At 42.3% G+C, this 16,933-nt stretch overlaps 1 protein-coding gene across 6 annotated transcripts in view; it reads left to right on the top strand.

Annotated features, from left to right (window-relative positions):
• The window catches only part of NEDD4L (NEDD4 like E3 ubiquitin protein ligase), a 299,735-nt gene that overhangs the window by 99,206 nt on the left and 183,596 nt on the right, over nt 1-16,933 (top strand). The window contains exon 1 of one of the 6 annotated variants that reach the window (XM_006116561.5): nt 5,252-5,305. The exons of the other annotated variants lie outside the window; for them this stretch is intronic. The gene's annotated coding sequence lies outside the window, so the exon portion shown is untranslated. Of the gene's footprint in view, nt 1-5,251; nt 5,306-16,933 lie in introns of those variants that run through there. 6 annotated transcript variants of the gene reach the window in all.

Below are 16,933 nucleotides of genomic sequence, written 5' to 3'. Positions count from 1 at the left end.
CCTTTGGAATCTCTGTAGATGATTGGGAAAGGAGCGTAGAAGGGGTTGGGGGGGGGTACAAGCAAGCACACTGAGTGCAGGGGCTCCTCCTTAAAAGCAAAATGCATGACTGTCAAAACTGACCATTCATAAAACTGTCTTTCAAAACTTCTCTGAGCTTCCCTTCACTGTGCTTTCCTTATTGTCTTGGTGTCAGGCTGCTCAGAATCCTTAGCTAGGCGCTCTGCCTCGGTCTGCCACCCTGACAGATAACTTTTGTCCTTACTCACAGATATTATGGAGCACATATCAGGCTCCCACCACAATAGGAATGTTTCATTCACTGAGGTGTAACCTAGTCAGTAGACTCCTAAATTTTCCCATTGAAAACGCAAAAGCACATTCTACCACCATTTTGCACTTGCTCAGTCTATAGTTGAACTGCTCATTACTGCAATCCAGGGCGCCTGTGTACCCCTTTGTGAACCATAGGAACAAGGGATAACCTGTTGATTGTTCCATACATGCATCACAATGTGGTCCCAGCAGTCTCTGCTTCTCTGATGGTACCAGAACTGGGATTCCTGTGTCCAGAGGATTGAATGCCATTGGCATTTGCCAGTCGCTCAACTGTCTTGAATATCATAGCCACCAATACCATGTAGCAGCCAAACAAGAGTAGATTATGTGCCACAGACCAAGAATAGGAGGGACTGAGTTGTACCAGTTCCTGAGGCACTTGTTGATTGCACAGGAGGGACCATAATCTGGGGATAAATCAGTGTTGTATTGTAAAGGGACTGTTTTCTATAGGATACTTGTTTCATGGTTGCATAAGCTGGAAGGTGTAACTCTATTTTAGTCCTTGGAAGCTCTCTCTCCCAGCTCAAGTTCTGGCCCATCAACAAAGAGTGAGGAACTCCTAATCACAGGCTACAGCTGATTTCTCAGGACAGCAAATGAAAGAAAAATAGGGATGGGTATGGAAACAAAAGGATAACAATGGGGGATTCAGAGAAGGACACTGAACAGAGAACCCCCAGATAGCACTCAAAGGCATCTAAGGACTAAGCTGATGTTGTCCAGAGGAACTGTACCTGAAGGGATGATCAGATGAGGGATCAGAAATAGGTCCCGCAGTGACAGAAAGCCATGCCCCTGTCCATCAACCTCTTCTTGGAGTGATGAATGGCCAGCTATTATTGCAATCCTGGGTAATCCATTTCATTGAGTGTGATGTTTAGTATTCACACTCTGAATTATGTAGTAATAGAACTATTTTACAATAATTTCTTAATTTTTATGGCCTTGGAGCAGTTGATTTCTGGTCACTAAACTAGAACAGAAAGAAAATTGAGAAAATGGGAAGGTATCTCAAAACCTATCCCTGAAAGAGGAGCGTTCAAAGCACACTGCAGCACTAAACAAATATCTTTCCTACCAGCAAACAAAAGGATTATTTTTTATCGCTAATAACGAGTTCTGCTCAGAAATCTCTCCTGTTTCAAGGGGGAAAACATTCTCAGAGGGTCTACTCAATCAGAAGTCCCCCAGCAATATTAAATGTAAGAATTTAGTTCCTGGGTAATAACCAGCAGTGTTCATCTCAGATCATTGTGGGTGGAGGCTTTTGAATAGTTGTGCTGCTACATTCCTTAACAGGTTTTTTTTTCTAAGACTAGCCTGCAAGAGTAGCTTCAAATGGAGTATACTCAGTGACCAGGCTTAGAGGTCACAAAGATTTGGCTTGTCACGGCAAAATTCATGGTTGGAAGAACATGTTGTAATTCCCAAATGTTTCCTAGATTGAAACAGTGGTCCTCGATCACTGCTGGACACAAGCTTTATGTCTAGTAGCCGACCAAAACAATCCTGTAAATCACAGATCTTTTAAAATATTTGTTTCTGAAGAATGAGTTTGGTCCTTCATTCTGTTAATGACTTGGTAAGCACCCATGCGTAGACTGGTGCACATAGAAGTGTATGTGCCTTACCTGTGACTGGTGTTCTAATGAGCCAGCATGGTTTTGACTTGTGTAATGTTAGTTCTTGTGCTCCCCACTTCACAGATATAAAGAAAAGGGTCCTTCCCTCAGGAGATTGCCACAAAGTGCATTTTGCTTTCATATCTTCCTTTTGTGTAATTTATCCCTACCCAATGCAAACAGTTGCCATGTTCTCCCGATATGGGAGGTTGGTGGCACAGGCACTGAATAATGATTTTGTGTGAACTTTTCAACTTCAAGACTCTGAATAAATATTAAGAAACTTGCCTTCTTTGCTACCTCATTTAGGTAGCTAGAAAAATTTCTTTTGCTTGTGATGTTCCTACATTTAGATCTCAAATTACGTCCTCTGTAGCTATTCAGAATAAAGATGTGAACAGTTATACATATGCATGGTACAATGTAAAAAACTGCTTTTAATTCTTCAATGTATTCTCTACTCATGTCCCGGTTTTACTTCTAGTGCAGCTAACCTATACTAATAACTTTTTCTACAGATATTTTTGATCTTACTATCTCATCCCATTGCACATTTTGCTCATTCAATCTACAGCGTGTTCTTGAGGGGTAGAGGGAGTGTTTTGTTTAACACAGTGAAGCATGGTGAGTCCATTCTGAAACACCATGTTCAAGGCCCTCTGCCTTTCATCTAGGGTATGTCTAGACTACGTGGCTCCGACGACAGAGCCATGTAGATGAGTTTACTAGACATAGGAAAATGAAGTGGAGATTTAAATAATCGCTGCTTCATTTACATCAAAATGGCCACTGCTCTGTGCCGACAATCAGCTGATCATCAAGCGCGGTAGTCTAGACGCTCCGCGCTTGACAAGGGAAGCCTTTGTTGACCTCTGTGGTAAACCTCATTTCACTTCATTTTCCTATGTCTAGTAAACTCATCTACATGGCTCTGTCGACGGAGCCATGTAGTCTAGACATATCCCTACATTGCTATGTAGAGCTCTGCCCAGGAGGTATGGAAGGCAGAGTTCTCTCTGTGGTAACCAGTCCTTAATCCCTTGGCTTTCTGTTGGGCTATGGCTCTGTGCACAGAGGAGGAGATATGGTATTGCCATGTCCATCCACTGTATGGGAATCCACACACAGCTGGTTAACTTGGGTGAGAGTTTTCATGGGAGTAGAATCCTTTCTGACAGACACGGCATCCAGCCAGAGGCAGCCTGCTCTGTAGAATCATGCTGCCAGAGAGATGGCATAAGACAGTGGGTAAGAGAAACAGGAATGGTGTTTCTGCTGAGATCACTGTGATGCATCTGTGGAGTGCCATGTGTCTGAGTGTGGAGGACATAAATTATATGTATAAATGCAATGATTTTAGTTCCCCTGTCTTTTAGTTGGCATTTGATAGAAACTACAGAAATTTTCCATTACTTAGGAATTAAGTCCAGAAGGGACCATTGTGATCATGTGGTCTCAACCAGAGGCATGTGTACCCCTGGAATATGCAGTGGTTTCCCAAGGGTCTATCAACTGACTTTGATTTTTGTCTAGTTTTACAATAGGCTATAAAAAGCACTAGAAAAATCAGCTCAAACTAAAATTTCATACTGAACCTGACTTGTTTATTCTGCTCTGCATACTATACACTGAAATACAAGTATAGTGTTTATATTGCAATTGATAATGATATGCTAAAAATGAGGAAGTAAGCAGTTTTTCAGTAAGGATCCAGTGATGCTTTTGTATTTTTAGATCTGATTTGTAAGCAAGTAGTTTAAGTGAGGTGAAACTTGGTCACGCAAGAGACGTGAGACTCCTGTGATGGGCACAGAATTCTGGAAAGTGTGAGGACCACTGGTCTGGTCTCGCCACCAGTGGTGGAAGTAACTTAAATTTCTCACAGGTATTACAGTCGAATTATATGTTCTTTGTGGAAGCATTTCCTTTCATCATTCTTGAACATGCCACCTTTTAATATCATTGGATGCCGCTTTGTTCTTATCTTGGGCACTTCATGAGCATGTTAACGTGGTATGCTCAGACAAACTGGTAGCGTATAAGTAAGGTTGCCAAGTGTCTGGTTTTCGTCAGGACTGTCCGTTATTTGGGTCCTCCGTCCAGCAAAAAAAAAACCCAGAAAATACCGGATATGTGAAATGTCCGGTATTTCCTGTTCCCCTCAGATAGAAGTCCAGTGGGGACAATTTTCCCCTGCTGTGTCTGTCTGGCGGGGGTGGGGATGTGAGAAGCTCAGGGCCATTTAAAGATGCAGTGCCTTTCTTTAAGCAAAAAACAAACTTTGGTCCCCCCCCCCCTTCTCAACAGAATTTTTTCTCTTTTGGGGGGGGGGGGGTTGGTATTTTTTGTGGCCACCGTAAGTATAAGAACTCTCCTGAGCAGATCTTCCATTGCGACATAAATATCCAGCAGACGAGGTTTTGTTATGCATGAGCCATTTGGCTGCTTACCTAAAGTTTGATGAGGTCTGCACTTCAGAAACGAATCTGTATGCATGTGCCTGCCCCTCACCTTGCCTCTTTGTTTAAACTCTGCCAAACCTGTTCAACAACTCAGCCAGCTTATAAGTGCTCATTAGCACTCCTGTGTTGACTGCTGCTGCTCCTAAAATCACCAGTGTCACTTTTGCTTATTTCTTCTTCCACTTCTAGTTAAAGTTCCAGAATATTTGTTGTGTTGAAGAAATTCAGTGGATTGAAATGAGAGAGGGGAAATTCAGATTTATAGGTAAATGCACTTTTGTTCTGAACTAAGATAATTCATTTTCATTCACTTAAATATGGGGTTTGTTTTTGTTGCTTTAAAAAAAATTCTGGAATAAAACTTTTTCATTTATTTTTACGCTTTACTTTGAGCAAAATGAAAGAAACAAACTTAAAGATGAAATTTTGTTTAGTTTTTTTGGGGGGAGGGAAGAGTGTAAGACTATTGACCCTGTTGTGCTCTTGAAGCAGTAATCTAGTAAATAAATATGCAAAATGGACAAGCTTACTTAACAGGGTTATGATTATTAGAGCTTAGGGTTTTAAAAGAACAACCTTGAAGGGTGGAGACACTATAGGTGGAGTTTAGATTTTTTTTAACTCCTCTTTCACCCACAGGCATTTCTTTGTAGTTTCCTTTGATATGAATCATCAGGATACCTAGCAGCTCTTTGACTATCATCTTAGTTATGTGAAAGCCTTGATAAACGTCTGGAAACATAGGCTGAGGTGTGCATTTGCTTGGAAACTAGCATGCTGAGGCCTGTAAAATAGATTTGGGATTTATATTATTACAACAGGCTTTTGCTACTCTTGGATATGGTACGCTGCTGGGTCTAATTATGAGCAAGGAATAAGGTAAGGACAAAAGTTGTTAATATTGTTTTCTTGAATGTAAATGCTTTTTTATTTGAGACACAAGGTGGGTGAAATATCTTTTATTGGATCATCTTTTGGTGCGAGACAGGCTTTTTACACGGAGCTGCTCCTCAGGTTCCTTGAGCGCCATCAGTAGGAGCTCCATGCTTTGTTTTCTGAGTAGTATGTGAGACTTACATAACACTGAAAACACAGTCTGCCTTATTTCGTATCTGAAAGGTTCCAGAATATGCTTGGTGTGACATAAACACCATAGAGACAATCTGTACCCTGAAGAGTTTATACTCTAAATAGAAAAGACAAAGTGCAGTAGAAAAATACAAGCAAAATTGTTTGAGGTGATATTTCTTAAGTATTATGTGTGTGACTAATCCTTGTGCTTTTTTGTGTTTTCCTGCAATATGGCTAAGCAAAAGAAATGCTTACAGTGACAAAACAGCGTAATTTTAATAAGCATCTTGTCTTATTAAGACTGCGTTTTTATTCATGACTTCTAATAATTACTTTTTCTACTAAGTTTTCACTTTGCTCGTAAAAATGTTTTCTGTTCATGTTTAGAAGTTCATGAGTATTAACTTTAAAATCGTGTGTTGCAATGTATTTGCCTTATTTTAAAAAAATCTTCCAACAAAACATAGCGCTCTGTCTTTTGCAAATACTGATCACGAATACAGCTGGACTATACGAAAAACAAAGCTACCTTTTATATGTGTTTAGATGAGCTGGCAAAATAATTCCTTGGAGTTATTTTCCCCACCCCAGGTGTAACAGGCAGATGCTGTTTTGGAAGGGATCCCTGAAAATTCTTCAGAGCATTTAATATTTAACTGAAGTTCGAATTAAGATACGTGACTCCAGCTAATGTTAATTGCATAGTTGAAGTCAATATACCTTGATTCGAACTTTGGCACTATTCCCACTGAGGGAGTTACTTCCCTTTATTCCTTGTGAGGAGTAGGAGTGCTGGCGCTGAAGGGGGTACCCTCAATGATTAACCACAACATCACTTTTTCAGTTTAAGTGCAATGTTAGATCTACCTCAAACCCAAATACCCTTGGCCCGCTTTCTTTCTGCCCCTTCTTAGAGGCCCTGCTCCACCTTTTCTCTGAGACCTCACCTGCTTACTCCATCCGCTTTTCTCCCCCATCCTGACTCACTTTCACCAGGCTGGGGTTAGGGGGTTGGGGAGCAGATTCTGATCTTGGGCCAAGGGGTTTGGAGTGTGGGAGGGGCTCTGGGCTGAGCCCAGGGTGGGGATTGGGGTCCAGGAGGGCTTTCAGGGTGCAAACTCTGGGAAGGAGTTTGGATGCAAACTCACATCTGGGGCTGGAGCCCGGGTGTAGAAAGAGGTTCAAGGCTGGGACAGGGGTTCAGGAAACAGACTCTGTTTGGACACGGTTTAACTGAGATGGCTTCCAGGTGGTGGAGCAGTGGGGTTAAGGCAGGCTTACTCTTGCCCTTGCCCTGACCCTGCACCACTCCTGAAAGCAGCTGGCATGTACAACAGTGGCTCTGTGGCACCATGTGCTGCCCCATATCTACGGGCAATGAGCCCCCACAGCTTCTACTGGCCACAGTTCCCATTATTGATCAGTGGGTGCAGCGGGAGTGATGTCTGCAGGCAAGGACAGCGTGTGGAGACCCCCTACTCTGCCTTTCTCAGAGGCTGAAGGGACATGCCAGCCACTTTCAGGAGAAGCAGTTAACACAGGGATGATTACTCAAGCCATCACAGGTTAGGCATTTTAGAACGTATTGCTCAAAGAATTAAATTTAAGCATAAGAAGGAAATGCAAATTAAGAAATGCACAGACCAGTCAAAAAACCAAAAATACCCCACTTTACAAGTATTAAAAGAAGTAACAACAATAACCCATGTATGGGTTGGGTTGGGAGAGGAGAGTAAAGGACAGTGTGTGTTTTGTGAATATAACAGAGACATACAGAGTGTGTGTGTGACAGAGATTTGCATTGCCAAGCTCCCTCTATTCTTTTCTCTGTGTGCAGATAGGGTAGGAGGAGGGGCACCCTGACATCAGCACCCGTCCTTTCTCCCTCCCTCACCCTGCATAGCAAGCAGGAGGCTCCAAGGCAGAGGGCAGGAGCAGCATGACAGTGTGTGGAGGGACAACTGAAGTGCCAGTGCTTGAAAGCTTCCTAGCCAAACCAGTCAGGATCACCTGTCAGAAGTGCCAAGTTCTGCCAGTAGATCCTAATCTATTGGTTGGTGACCACCGATTTAACAGGTCCTTACTCGACCTGATAAATCGAATGCTAGAAAATTGACCTCTGGAGCGTTGATCCACTGGTAAAATATAGATATGGCATGATTGTTTATAAAAATGAATTCAGTTGCCTCCCTCATGGCTGTCACTAGAGGAGAAATACAGTTTGGTTACTTGTGCCAGGTGATGTGTATAATTGTCAACATTTTAAGTGTTTTAGGGTGCAGTTCCGAAGCTTCTGAAAAATTACTTGAGTTGTACTCTCTTCTGTTGAAAAACTGGATAGAGTTCAGAGAAGAGCCACAAGAATAATTAAAGGGTTAGGAAACCTGCCTTTCTGTGATAAACTGTAGGAGCCCTGTTTATTTATCTTAATAAAGAGAAGGTTAAGGGATGACTTGATGATAGCCTGTAAGTATTTAAATGTGCTCTTTGCTCCAGAAGAGAGAGGAATATAAAATGAACTTGAAACTGAAGCTAGACAAATTCAGACTGGAAATAAGGTGTACATTTCTGACAGATTGATTAATTATTGGAACAGTTTACCAGGGATCATAGTGAATTCTTCATCACTGACCATTTTTAAATGGAGATGGATTTTTTTCTTAAAGATCTGTGCTAGGAATTATTCTGGCGAAGTTCTGTGGCATGTATTAGATATGTCAGAGTACATGTTCAAAATGGTCCCTTCTGGCCTTAAATGAAATTTTTTAAATGAATTGAGATGCCTGTTTCCTAGAACTGGAAGGGACCTTGAAAGATGTTGCCCCAGATCCCTAAATGGCCTTCTCAAGGACTGAACTCTCAACCCTGGGTTTAAGCAGGCCAATGCTCAAATCACTGAGCTATCCCTCCCACTTGGAGTCTGTGAATCCTGCCATGCCAGCAGGATAGCATAGAGGGAATTTGGACTGCAACTTTGTCCCAGCTTAAGCTAGTTCTTGCATTCACCATTGGGCATACCCTGTGGTTTGGGAAACGATGGTGCAAGGGACACTTCTCAGTATGAACTAACTAGAGCCTGAGAATCACTTTCCCTATAGCTTCTGGAAGGTTTTATATATAGTCTATTAAATGTTAGCACTTGTTTTCCATAGACATGATCCAATGAGATCTCAGCGAAGGTAAATAGTAACTCTTTTTACACAGTAGGGGTACGTCTAGACTACATGCCTCTGTCGCCAGAGGCATGTAGATTAGGCTACCAGGCATAGGAAAATGAAGTGGCAATCAGCTGTTTGTCGGCTTAGCACGGCAGCCATGTAAATTTAAATGAAGCTGCGATTATTTAAATCGCTGCTTCATTTTCCTATGCCTGGTAGCCTAATCTACATACCTCTGGCGACAGAGGCATGTAGTCTAGACGTACCCTAGGAAAACAAACACATGAAGGTTAAGTGACATGACTAAGGCTAAAGGAGTCTTTCAACACCGTGAACAAAATTCAGGACTGTCTTGCTCTGTGACACATTGACACTCTTGCACTTAAGTTTGGCTACCAAGTCAAAGGGGGCACGGTGGCATCCCTTTCTTCCACAAATAATAAACTGGCCATGTATCTCATGAGTCCTGAAGGCCAATCTGTGAGGTAGAAATATATTGTTAATGAGCAGAAGTACTGAGTTCACATTTATGGATTCCCCAAAACCAGGGGACAGGGAGTCACAACTGTGGGATTTGTGTGTCCCAAACACCACCTCTAGAAAAAGTGACCAAAGTCTACGAATATGCTTGGGAGAAATAAACGGTGTAATATTAACATTCCCCGTTACGATACTTGGGGATTTGTAGAGAAGGGTGTGTGACAGAGCAAGAGGGACCTTCAGAATTGCCTTCATTGGAGAAAAATGGTGTAAGGGGTTAAGTCAAAGTAGCTTCCAGATAATATCTACAGGAAGGTCTCCCAGCCAAGAGCAGGCTGAATGGTGGATGCCTCAGCAGGAAAATTCCTCTCTGCCTTCACTGAGTCCAGCACATCAGTCTGTCACTAGTCAGAATCACATGACCTGTGGTGGTCACTGGAGAAGATTGAAGAGTATTGGGCAGCACAAAGGCTTTCCTAATAAGGGATATAAGATGGCGTGAGGTTATTAATACCCTGTAACGTTTCAGAGCAAATTTAGTAACTCCCTTGCCTAACCTCTTGTGTCAATTGTCATGAATAGGTTTTTAGCAAACTTGAGATTTTCAATAAATTGTTGGGCGTGGCTTCTTTTTTCTTTCTCCCTTCTGAGCCTTTTCTGGTGGTGGGAGCAAATCTCACCGCCTATGTTGACTGACTCATGGTAGTGGTGCTTGGGCTAACATGATACAAATAGCTGTTGTTGATGTTGTTTTGACATTAGGGTACATCCCCTCCCTAAGCTTTATAACTGGACCCGGAGCCTCCACATAGCTGTTTTTAGCATGCTAGCACAAGTGCATAGACCCAGGCTGTGCAACAGCGCTCCCTGCAGTTGTGTAGATATATCATCAGGGGCTCACAATTTTCCCCTTGCCTCCACAACCCCTGGGGTCTTTGTAAACAAAAGCTGACATTCTCCTAAGAACGTGTAGTTCTTGAAGCAGGGATTTAAGAAACAATGCCAAATGCTGTGAGAGTTGGAAAAACTGTAATAAATAGAAAATAACTGAGTATTTTCTGGGGCTTCTCAAGAAGTCTTGCTCTAAAATTTTAGATCTCAGAACTCTTGCTGCTGCTCTTTTGACAACACTCCAATGCCCTCCTTGCAATTATGCTCCTAATCATTTCATTTGCATGCTATTCTTCAACTGGGTTCTGTTTGTTTCCCCTCCAGGGACTCTTATCAGAAGATACAAAGTGCTGTTAATTTGAGCATGCTTCGATATTTGCTTTGCATTATTGTAAATAGCTTAATGATAATCCACTTGGGATCAGACATTTTACAACCAATCCCCTACCTTTCTCCCTCTGCCACCACTTTGATGATAATGGAGTACCTGTCATGGCCTCTGATTTTAAATCCTTTCCTTGTTCATTGAATTAATGATGTTTATACCAATAGGCTTTAGATTAAACATCTAAGCAACAATACAACTGTTAAGCACAGCTATAATGTCTAACTTGAAAAGAGAAATCTCTCTCTCCCCTCTTTGTACAAGTACAGAGGCCCGCATGTTCTGTTCATGGATAACCCTGAAACAAACTGATAGAAGAGTAACGTTACAAAAACAGTTTTATTATTATTATTGGGAACCTTACTGTTCTGCTATAGTTTGCTCCAGGGATATTCATGATGATTACCCCTGTTCTGGTATAGAGAACTTGAATTGAAATATTTTTCTAATCTTCCTTGTCCTAAATTTCATGCTTTCATGAACATTTGTTACACTTCAGTTTTCCATCCTTGAGCAGAGAATGCCTTTATTAACAATAATACTACAATAGGGAAAATATAATTAACTACCAGAGTCCTTTCCAGGAGCAAGGACTAATGCATTCACGGGTGGTGAGGGAGTTGGCTGATGAGATTGTAGAGCCATTGGCCATTACCTTTGAAAACTCATGGCGATCGGGGGAGGGCTTGGATGATTGGAAAAGAGCAAAATGTAGTGCCAGTCTTTAAAAACGGAAGAAGGAGAATTCGGGTTATCTATAGACCAATCCTTCTCACTTAAGTCCCTGGATAAATAGAGCAGGTCCTTAAGGAATCAGTTTTGAAAAACTTTAAGGAACAGAAGGTGATCAGCAACAGTCAACCTCAAGTCACCTAGGGCAAGTCATGACTGACCAATCTAATTGCCTTCTGTGATGAGAGAGCTGGATCTGTGGGTACGGTGAAGGTGATGGATGTGATATTCCTTGACTTAGCAAAGCTTTTTATACGGTCTTGAACAGTATTCTTGCCAGCAAATTAAAGTAGTATAGCTTAGATGAAAGGACTATAAGGTGGCTAGATCGTCAGTTGGCAGCTGGTATCATGCAGAGTGCCCCACTGGTCAGTCCTGGCACAGGTTTTATTCCAAGTCTTCATTATTGATCTGGATGGTAGTTTGTGGATGCCACTAAGCTGTGGGGAGAGGTAGATATGCTCAAGAGTAGGATAGGGCCCAGAGTGACCTAGACAAATTAGAGGTTTGGGCCAAAATATATCTGAGGTTCAACAAGGACAAGCGCAGAGTTCTGCACTTGGGGCAGAAGACTCCTATGCACTGCTACTGGCTGGGGACTGGCTGGCTAAGCAGCAATCTGGCAGACGAAGACCTGTGAATTAGAGTGGATAAGAAGCTGGATATGAATCAACAGTGGACCCTTGTTGCCAAGAAGGTTAATGGCATATTGAACTGAATTAGTAGGCGCATTGCCAGCAAATGAAGAGAAATGATTATTCTCTTGTATTTGGCACTAGTGAGTATTGTCTAGTTTTGGATCTCCCACTACAGAAAGGATGAGGACAAATTGAAGAGAGTCCAGTGGAGGGCAATGAAAATGATTAGAGCACATGACTTATGAGGAAAGGCTCAGGGAACTGGGCTTATTTAGTCTGCAGAGGGGAAGTATGGGGGGGAGGGCAGGGGATTTGATAGCAGTCTGCAGCTACTTGAAGTGGGGGAAGCTGGGAGGGGGGATTTCCAAAGAAGATGGAGAGAGACTATTCTCAGTGGTGTCAGATGACAGAGCAGGAAGCAATGGTCTCAAGTTGCAGTGAGGGAGCTCTAGGTTGCATATTAGGGAAAAATATTTCACTAGAAGGGTGGTGAAGCACTGGAATGGGTTGCCAAAGGCAATGGTGTAATCTTTATCCTTACAGGCTTTTTCAGGCTTGACAAAGCACTAGTCGGGATGATTTAGTTGGGATTGGTCCTGCTTTGAGCAGGTAGTTCGACTAAACGACCTTCTGCGTCTCTTCCAACCCCAATCTTCCATGACTCTATGAAAGAAGAAATACTGATAAAACACTGTTTGTTAAAAAACAAGTAGATGTCTTGATTTGGTTGGATGTCACAAATGAAAGAATTGTAATTGCCAGTTTTAAGAAATATCAAAACTATTATTGTCCCTTCTTATGTGGAGGTGGCTAAAGTGGTGTAGTAAAATGCTTTGGGGAAAAAAGCACCTGGGGGAACTTAAAAAAACAACAAATGGTCTGATAGTTTATAAAGTGCTAACAAAACATGGAGATGGTATCATGAGTTTTCATGGGCACAGTGGTAAAGGGCATCTCATTCATTGAGGAACAGTTGCTGAGATTGTAAACAAAAGTTGGAGGCTGTTTGGGTGGGGTTAGACATATAAGAAGACAAAAGCTAGCATGTTTACCCTCCAGAACAGGAACTCTTATTTTAAAAGAAACCTGTGATAGCCTAAGTGGTACTTGGTCTGTCATGAACTGAGAGTTAGAAATAATTTAGAATCTGTCAGCTAACTTGAAGCGGTCTACATAACAATGACGTTAAAGTTCTTTGCAAAGCACAATATGTAACTTGGAGCATAGAAGAGTTGCCTCGCTTTGAAATTAACCTTGTGAACACAAGAACAACCATATTGGGTCAGACCAAATGCCATCTAGCCCAGTATCTTTTCTTCTGGCTGGGATCAGTGCCATGTGCCCCAGCAGCAATGAACAGTACAGGTAATCAGACTGGCAAACCCATTTGTAAAGTTTCTGTGAATTTTTTTAGTGTTGTAGATATCTGAAAACTCTCATCTGTTACGGACTGGTAACATTTTATTTGCGTATTCATTATTTGCATAATGATATGCAAATACGCAAATAAAATGTTACCAGACCATAATGGATCAGAGTTTTCAGATATCTACAACACAAAAAAATTCACAGAAAGAATTCCCCTCTGGCTGCTGGGTGAGACAGCCCTCCCTCGGGCGACTGGTGCCTGAAGAGGGAGGGGGTAGGGGACATTTGGGGCACCATATTTAGCAACTTTAGAAAATTTGACAGGTGTATAGGAGGTGGTGCCCCTAAGTGCAACCCCCAGTCACATTTGCCCCCCCTCTCCTGCCACAATGGGGTGGGGTAGTTGCCATTGTACCTCTCCCTCTCCTGTACAGCCCCTCCCCTGTGTGTCTCCCTTCCCCAGCCAGGCCGCTCTTGCTCCCACAGTCTCCTCCCAGCCTCCTTTCCTCTCCCCCAAGTTTACTTCCATTGCATCCCTGCTCCCATCTGCCCCATAAGTCTTTCCTGAATCCCCCAACCTCCCTTCAGCGCTTCCTGATTCGCCCTCCTGCCCCCGCCTCACACATTCCTGTTCCCCCTTTATCCCCTTATCTGCCCTCACTCGTCTTCTGCCTCCTCCCAGCTCCTCCCAGGGATGGCTCCCCCACCTCACACATGCTGGGAGCTTCCCTAGGGCAGGGAATTGCAGCTAGCTCCTCAGGGAGCAGCTTGGGGCCAAAACCTCCCCCTGCAGCCTGGGGGGGACCACTCCTGGGAGGGTGTCTCTTACCTATTCCCCAAGTATTACTTGCCTTTGGGTAGGGACTGGCCAGGCTGGGGCCACTGCCCTGGGAGAGACTCCCAGGGAGCAGTGGGACTGGCCCTGCTGGAGATTCCCTTTCCCAGCTGCAGCCCCACAGCAGTCTTCCTCCTGACCCCCCTCCCCCACCTTGGTAGACACACCAAATTTTGGAAAAGCCTCTTTCGAAAGTAAATTGGAAAAAGATATGCAATTTGTGCACTGCAGATTTTTTTTCCAACTTAACACTGTAGTGTAGACCTAGCCATTGATAGTGGGGCAGAGGCTTAAAGGTGAAAGTTGAGCATAGACTCTGAAAGGTACATCAGTAGAGATGAATGGATTGGATCAATGGATAGATGTGTGAAATGAATGAATGTGCCTCAGGTGCTGACACATGGGGTTAGGTTTCTTCTGAAGAGTATTATTTCACGTTCATTTTCAAGATAACCAAAATTCATGTTAAATCAATGTGGATTATTTTGGAAGAGTAAAGACTCTGATTTATGTAAGGATAACAAAGATATTTTCCTGATAATGAACTTGGGTGAGTTTTATTAGTGCCAATTAAAAATTGTAGTCCTTTCTGAAATTCTCTTTAGATTAAAAGACCTTGAATCCCAAGAAAAACTGAGTTCAATACATTTTTTTTCTTGTGTGTTTAATGCTATAAGTGTTTGCTAATGGTGGTTTTGTCACAAAATAAGTGCATGTTTTTATTCACAAGAGTAACAGTGGAGAAACATGAATTCTTCTTGGCAACAAGTATTGTAAAGCGCCATATTTGGTAACAGTGTAAAATGATATACCATTCTTCCTGAAGTTTTTTTAAACTGATCCAGATAGCTACAGGTTGGAATAAAATAGTTCTGGAGGCTTAACTATCCTGGGAAGATGGCTACTGATAATTGACACATCCCACATTTTTTGATCGCTAACCTCCTGACGGTTTTTGGTATGGCTAGTGATGGTGCCCCAGTGCTCTTACTCGTCAACCAATGTTCTGATCTTACAGTCTCTCCAAACAACTAGATTCTTGCTTCGATGCATAGTCCCACTCACTTCATCTAGGGTTGCTGGATGCTATGCACCCATCAGTTGGACCTGTTATTTAGCTGCCTAAAATGTGAACATAAGAGCCTAACTTAAATAACCAGTTTTTAAAAAAGTTACCCAGATACCTTTAGTCCCCTTATTGAAGGTGCCTCTGCTTAATTTCTGGGAAGATCCTGTGTGCTGCAATCTAGCCCCAGAGACTACAATTCCCATGAGCCCTTGAGGAAACCAGGAAGCAAGGTTTTTCCGGGGGTGGTGGTTCTGGCTCTCTTCATGTGTGTGGAGAGAGATTCTCAGCAGTCTGTGGACTCTTCCCTTTGTTTTTGGAAAAGAGGAGCAACGCTGCTGTGGAGGAGTTTTAGCCAGTCCAGAAGCTGTTAAGTTGCAGCTACAGACTTGGATTCAGAGCCTTTGGGACTGGAATCTAGCAGGCTGCTTCTGATTGCCCTTTGGCTGTACCTGTGGCTAGAAGTACTATTCTGCACCCAGAAGGAGACTATAATCATCCACTCCAGCTGCAAAATCTTCAAGTGCACCCACACAAGCAAGAGTATGGTACTGAGAGTCCTGAGGAGTGCATACTCTGGGGTGTGATAAACAGGGTCAATACAAATGCCAGATACGTTCCTATTATTTCTATGTACTTTGTTAGTGTTATTCACTGTTAATCTGTTAAACTCTGTTGCTTTAAGTTGTTAAGTAAAGGCTGTTCTTTCTACTGTATACTATTTCTATACTATAGTATACTATAGATGTATACTATTTATGACTTGTAATTGTTCTGGAGCTAGATCCAGATTATTACTGGAATAATTTTATTCCTGGAGGCTTCCAAAGCACACCAGTATTTTTTTTCAGGGCCAGCCAGATGGAGGCACAGCGATTATATGTTCTTTATGAGCAAGGGGGTGGATAGGGTTTCCACAACTAAACATAATCACCACTGGGGTACTCAGAATCTCCTTCTATGTTAAAACCATCAGGCGCCCAGCACACCTGTGAGTGTGACCTGCTCCCGAGTAAACTGGGGAGGAGGGAAGGGGTTACATACCTTTTTTGGGTTATCTAAAAAAAAAATCTAACTAATCTGAACATTAGTCAGACATATTCTAGTCACCGAGAGCTTATGTAATTGCAGCATAAAGAATTGCCTAATTACAGTCCTAGTTACTGAAAACCCTGCCATGTCATTTGAGAAATTTGTCATAGAATCTTTGGAGCACACTGATTTGTCATTGACTCATTGGAACATATAATGCATTGGACCAAATGTCATCAAAGGTACCTTGGATCTGAAGAATGAACCTGAGTATGAATGAAATGTTTGTTCAAATGGAGCTTTTTTAGGGGGGGTGGGGTGCGGAAGGGAAGGGGCTTGGCATGCATGGGGGTTTTATGCTTGTGTTTTTTGTTTTTGTTTAAAAGAATAAATTAGTGTTTTTTCCAGGTAGTTATTTTTCTTCAGTTGTGCTGTAATTTATTCTTTTCTGACTTTTAAAAAATGAGTTTGTTAGTTTATTCTATGGATATTGTATTTTTAATATCAATATTTAGAGGGCAGATTCATTCTTGTTGTTTGAAAGTTATTTCAAGAGACCATGCCAAAGTGGGGAAAGTAGTCTTATAGTCCCTCTTCTAATGCGTCTCCAAGCTTCACTGCCTTTGATAAGTTTGGAAGTCACCTACAGTGTAATGGAATATGCATGCACTTGAAGTAACAATGGTGACTCACCTTCTTGCAACTGTTCTTTGAGATGTGCTGTGTATGTCTGTTTTATACAGCTCACCTTCCTTCCACAGTGCACTGGAGCCTACCGTTGATTTACAGTGTGAAGGGACTGAAGGAAGGACATGTTAGTTTCATCCTGGATACCAGGGTGGGGAATAAAA

Source organism: Pelodiscus sinensis, chromosome 6 (assembly GCF_052426305.1).
Source record: "Pelodiscus sinensis isolate ZL-2025 chromosome 6, ASM5242630v1, whole genome shotgun sequence".
NCBI lineage: Eukaryota > Metazoa > Chordata > Testudines > Trionychidae > Pelodiscus > Pelodiscus sinensis.
Note: the sequence above shows the minus strand (reverse complement) of the source record. Positions and strands in the feature narration are given on the sequence as shown.